The sequence below is a fragment of the Marmota marmota genome, unplaced genomic scaffold (assembly GCF_001458135.2).
Source record: "Marmota marmota marmota unplaced genomic scaffold, marMar, whole genome shotgun sequence".
Lineage (NCBI taxonomy): Eukaryota > Metazoa > Chordata > Mammalia > Rodentia > Sciuridae > Marmota > Marmota marmota.
The window spans coordinates 1,488,890-1,495,515 of NW_026000143.1; the positions used below are offsets into that span (position 1 = coordinate 1,488,890).

Sequence of the window (6,626 nt, forward strand, 5' to 3'; positions counted from 1 at the left end):
ATGCAGTGATGTCAAATCCTGTGGCCCACATATAGCAGAGGACATAGTTGAGGTAAAGGAGGAAGCCTAAATTCAAAAAGGTTGATTGAGAAGTTACCCAACAGAAAAGATTTTTGAGAAGCCTTGATTTCTTTCTCTTGTTAACATAGAAGAACCTGTCCTATGTTTTGTGCTTTCAAATAATCTAGTCTCCAGCTTTTCCTCCAGTAATGTCTCCATACATGCAAATAAACAACAAAACACTCCCCTTGCCTTGTGAGTGTCGATATTATGTGACAGCTCTTCCATAATTTTTAAAGATATTTTTTAGTTGTTAATGAATTTCCCATTTATTCATATATGGTGCTGAGGATCAAACCCAGGGCCTCATACATGCTAGGCAAGCACTCTACCACTAGTCTACAACTCCAACCCTTCTTGCATTATTTGCAGGAATTTTTTGCACATTTCTCAAGACCTCTAGGTCAACCCATTGTAATACATTACTATCATAAGTCAGTTTCTCTAATCTTATTTGTACATTTTTTTTCACTAAAATTTCCTTATCAGAGTTCTTTCTGAATACGTGTAATGGATTTTCTGTGAAATTATCTGCCATGGAATGAATGTCAGATGGACAAAGACTGCTCTTCTGAGAGATGGTGTAAGTTGTAGTTGAATAAGAGGATTCGTAAAATAATACATCTGTGGATATTTACAATTTGGTTGGTTAATTTTTTCAATATGTTTTTAATTGTGTACAGAGGGTTCCATGTTATAGATGGGGTTTCCTCATATCAGTTAATTGCTTTACAAATTAAGGTATGCATGACTCTGGTTTGTATTGCCAATCATATTATATATGCTTTTGCTTGTATAAATATTAAGCCTCTTTTGTCTATGACTTTTGTATTTTATCTTGATTGGCTTTTCATTCTGCCCATGTACTTAGAAATTGAAGTTTTCTATATGTAAATGTAATGGGATTGATGGCAGTGATACTCAAATGCTGAACTACACCCCAAGCTCTTTTTCATTCATATTTGGAGAGAGGTTCTCACTAAGTTATTGAGGATGTCTTGAATTTGCAATTCTTCTGCCTCTGACTTCCTAATACCTAAGATTACATGCATGGTCATCATTTGTATATTGATTAGTTTGTTCTTTTTTATAGGATAAAGACCTTAATAAATAATAAAGGCATTATTTTAAATGTAGCTTTTTGAGAAATGTTGCAATTCTCTTTTATGAAATTTTGTAATTTTTATTATAATCAAAACTACAAAATAAAACTTACTGCCTCCAAAATTTTAAATATACAGTTCAGTAACATTAATTCAAATTGTTATGCAATATATCTCTAAAAAGTTTGCATCTCAAAAAAAAAAAAAAATGCCTAGGAAGCAAGGGCTGATTTCTGTCTCCCCATCACAAAACCATTCTCTTTTGTTCAGAAACCTGCTTCTTTAGTTTAGAGATGTCATGTTCTAGAATTCTGCAGTATTCTTTCTGTGACATTTCAGTTAACGTAGTGTACATACATTTTGTAAAATATATAATTAGAATAAATTCCTTGACTTCAAAGTTTTATTGTTTCTCTATTTCAAATTGGCTCATCCATTCTTTTCAAGGGATATTTGGTTTGCATCCCCCATGATGGCTCTGTTGAATAACATTGTAACAACACTGATGTGTAATGTTTTTAATTTGCTATTGATGTGAGGGCTTATTGCCACACTCACTAAGAACTCCGTTTACCTAACTCCATGTCTGCATTTACAATTGAATGCTGTAACTTTTAGCATATTGTTTAGCAGGGAAAAGTCTTCTTATTTGTATTTTTGGGGATATTCATATAATTTAACAGATTTCTCTGCAAAAAAAACCCCCAAAACCTTTTTAACAATGCGAGTTTAATGAATATTACCTGGAGCCTCTAGTTAACTTTAAGTAGTATAAACATCTTTTAATTTTTATCTTTCAATTTTTGAACAACAGCATGCCCAAGAGTGTTCAATCAACTGACACATATTGAGTGATTTTTGAAAATCCCTACCACTTTTGACTTCAAATATTTATTCCATATTGGTTAAAAAATAACTATCACTTAAATATTTATTAACCTTTTTTTAATACATAAAATTGGTCTATCCAGCATAATATCCCATTTGTGATTAAGAACAGGGATTCTATAGGTCTACAATAGTTTCAAAATATTTTCAAAGTCTTATGCTTTGCAATTACCATTTTGCTTCACTGTATTTCCCTTTTCAGTAAGTGGGGATTGATGTCTCCTAGTATGACAGTGATTCTTGGTTTTCATTCAACTCTCTCATGTGTTTTCTTTGTGTGTTTGGAAAGTAGGATGTTTGTTGTGAATGTATTTACTCTTAATTCAGAACCTAGGGAAAGGTTCCTTTTCTCTATTTTGCCTCTTTTCAAAAGTTATTTTTAAATTTAAAACGTCTTCTATGTCCTATTACTGTCTTAAACTATGTTTTGTGTACAATAATTTAGAAGGCCAGATTGTGTTCGGTCACCTTTGTATGTGTCCTTCTTATATCCTCTTGCTTTCCGTGTATGTTTGTGTTTTTAGATTTAGAGTATCCTGCGGACTACCAACAGTTGTAATTTTTAGAGTTAATTCAGATAGCCAAGGTTTGTTTTGATCAGAATTTTGTAATCTTGCATTTGTCAAAAAAAAAAAACAATCTAAAAACTGAGTTATCTCCTTCACATACTTTGTATGAGTTAAAACTTGACTTCACTTTATTAAAAAATTGAATATATTTATGTGTCCTTTCAAAATCATGTTATTGTTACAGATATATATGCCTATTTACAGTTTTGTTTTTAGGCTTTTGTCTTTCAAATTCTATTGCAAAATTACGTATTTTGTGACCCATCATTACAATACAATAGAATTGTTTGTGGCAAGACATGTTTAAAATTTCATATGACTTGTGTTGCTGTGCACACTTACATTTTAGTATGAAGAATTACCTTTAGTACTTTGTGGAAAACAGCTAGTGTTGATGAATAGTGTGTGCATTTTTATATCTTTAAAGTCATCATTTTCCTTCTCTTTTGAAATATAGTAGCTGTGAATATAATTTCTTGGTTGATAATTTTATTCTTTCATTTTTTGAAAATAGCCTTGAATTCCTTTCTGTGTTGTGAAGTTTCAACTAAGGATTTCACAATTATATAATTACACATTTCTAGGTGACCCATATTTTTCTCTTGGATGCTCTCAATATTCTGAGTTTAAAAACTTAGTTTAATACCTGCTTTGAGTCTTTACAACTTGGTGATAATTGAGTTGCTTGGATGTTTTATTTTTCCTATTTTCTGAGATGTGTTTATTAGTACTAGAGAGAGAACTTAAGGATTATTTGCCACTGTTCATTTTTTTTTTCATTTTACTTTGGCTGGCCTTGAAATTTTGATCCTTCTGGCTCAACCTCCTATGTTGCTGTGTACAACCACCCTTGACACTTTCAGACATTTTCTAAAGAAATTCTTTCAACACACATTTTCTGCTTATTACTATTAACAATTCTTGACTAATTTTTATTCTGTTTTTGTGTGTTGGTTTAGTTCAGTAAACTTCTTTTAAATGATAATTTACTCTTCCCTTGGATTAATTCATAACTTTTCTTACAGTTGACTAAGCCATGTTTTTTCTGGTGGTAAGTAGGAACCCCTTTTTGAACAGTCCCCAAATATTTGCATGTTTCATATTCTTTTTAATGATGCAGAAAAAAGTTGGTAAATTTTTAAAATATATTGTGAAGGAGGAAAGGCTTTGTGTAACACAATGTATTTTCCTCTACTGTATTACTCTTCACAGTAATGTACTCATCTTGGATACTGTGAACAGTAAGATGATTTGAAAATTCTCAAAGTATTTTTCTGTGTACATTTTTCTTTGATTCATATATATTTCTGCCATAACGATGGACTTGGATTTAATAATCCACTCCCCTGCTGATGTTCCTTAATTGCTGTAGTTTCCTATGTTTGCAAAATATACTCAGCCCAGTACAGTAAGTAAACATGATTGTTTTTTATTTATTTCAGCCATGACTTCTTATCATCCTGGAGAAATTTTACCAGAGCAGGGAATAAAAGAGAGAGAGAGAAGATATGGAAAATGTGACCTTGACTATTTACAACTAAGGAAACAATGGGAAAATATAGGTGAGAGTAAAGTTCAAAAATCGTATTATAATGGACAAAACCAATTAGTAGTCTGTATTTGTGATAAAAATTTTATGGCCAAAATACACCATAAACAATTAATATCTGAAAAATTATTTAATCTATTCCAATTAGTATTAAGGAGCTGTATATATGTGTGTTTAAGAATATATCCACAGCCATTTTTGATGACTATATTTTCTCTGAAAGGAAATGTGGAAAATTTGAAAAGATATCTGGTCCATGCATAAGTTTTTAACTTAGCCAATTATAAATGTAGCACTGAGTTAAACTTCCCATCAAACATTTGCACAGAGACAATATTTAAGACAAATTTCTAAAAGTGATTCTTTTGAGAGTTTCTTTTAAAAATGTCCATTTTTTTCTGCAACAAAACAAATGGACAATATTAAGAATTGTAGAAAGGTTTCTACTTCCCCACTATTGCTCAATGACAATTCTGATACAGATTTCTGGAAAGTGCACTATATAGATAATGCTATATAGTGCACTTAGTCAACTGTAACACCATTAGCCATGTATGTACCCTGAGTAATTACCAGTGTATTTACATTGGTGATAAAAATTATGAATATAGAGAAACTCCTAGTAATTTTCTAAAAAAAATTTACCAAGATGGTAAATGTGGGAAAGTCTTGCTTCAGTGCTCAAAAACTATTACTCATCCAAATATTCATAGTCAAGACAAAACTTGCAAGTGTAAGGTATGTGAAAGGGCTCTTAATCACAGTGCAGAGCTTGCTCAATACAAGAGAATTTATAGAGAATGAGAGCCCTATGCTTTTAAAGAAAATATCAAAGCATCGGCTTGCTCAACATCTTCTAAACACAGTAGATACCATGACAGTGATAAACCCTATAAATTTAAAGAATGTGGAAAAACTTTTAGTGAAACATTACAACTTGTTAAGCATCAGAGGATTTATACTGAATAAAAGACCTGTAAATGTAAAAAGTGTGGCAAAGCTTTAAAAAATTATCAACTCTTACTCAACACCAAAAATTTATTCTGCAGGGAAGACCTACAAATGTGAAGAATGCAACACACTCAAAAACTTTACTCAGCATCACAGTGTTCATACAGGAGATATGCCATGCAAATGCAAAGAATGTGACAAAACTTCTAATAAAAGCTCCAATCTTATTTGTCACCAGTGGACACACACTGGAGTGATGCCCTACATATGTAAACAATTTTGCAAAGGTTTCAGTCAAAAACCAAGCCTTAAAAATTACCAGAGAATTCATACTGGAAAGAAGCCCATCAAATGTAAAGTATGTGGCAAAAATTTTAAAACAAACTCACAGGTTGATTGCCACAACAGGATTCATGCTGGAGAGAAGCCCTACAAATGTAACGTGTGTGGCAAGAGTTTTAGTCAAAAATCATCACTTACTCAGCACCAGCGAATCCACACTGGAGAGAAGCCCTAGAAGTGTAAAGAGTGTGGCAAAGCTTTTAATAGCATCTCACAGCATAATTGGCACAAAAGTATTCATACTGAAGAGAAGCCCTACAAATGTAAAGTGTGTGGCAAGAGTTTTAATACAAACTCACATCTATATTGCCACAACAGGATTCATACTGGAGAGAAGCCCTACAAATGTAAATTGTGTGGCAAGAGTTTCAGTCAAAAATCGTCACTTACTCAGCACCAGCAAATCCACACTGGAGAGAAGCCCTACAAATGTAAAGAATGTGGCAAAAGTTTTAATCAAAAAATAATACTTACTCAGCACCTGAGAATCAACACTGGAGAGAAGCCTTACAAATGTAGAGAATGTGGCAAAGATTTTAATCAACAATCATCACTTGCTCGACACCAGAGAACCCATAGTAGATAGAAGTCCTATAAATGTGAAGAATGGCAAACCTTTTAAAAACTGAAGATCACATCTTACTAAACATTATAGATTTTATACTAGAGAGAAGTTTTACAATCAAAACTGCTGAGGGCCATAGCCAAGTAGGAATGATGCATGGCAATTTCCTTGTCAGCCTACCCAATGTTGCTTAGAGGGAGGACTCTCCATTGTGGAAATGGGCTTGCCTTGGACCCAGGTCATTTGCAGTGACATTGCATGAATGTTTGAGAGTTTTTTGAAAGGTGACCCTGCTCAGGAATTAGGGCGGCTCCAGGTTTAGGGTGTATCCTGCTGGATTAGGGTGGCTCCTGGTTTAGGGAGGATCCTGCTGAATTAGGGTGGCTACAGGTTTAGGGTGGATCCTGCTGGGAATAGGGTGGATCCTGCTGCCTCATGCGCCTGCTCCTTGAGTTCCTGTTGAGTTCTCATGGGATTCAGAGAGTATTTGGGATGCAGAGCCAGGTGGAAGTGTAGATTTTTCCAGAACATGCGTGTAGAGTGCCGGTGAGAGTTCGGGAATAAAGAATTGCTGTTTGAATCTACAAGGCTGTGAGTGG

The 6,626-nt window shown here is 33.5% G+C and overlaps 1 pseudogene; it reads left to right on the forward strand.

Moving 5' to 3' along the window:
• Positions 1-207: 207 nt before the first annotated feature.
• Positions 208-6,279, forward strand: LOC107160086 (annotated as a pseudogene).
• Positions 6,280-6,626: the final 347 nt, after the last annotated feature.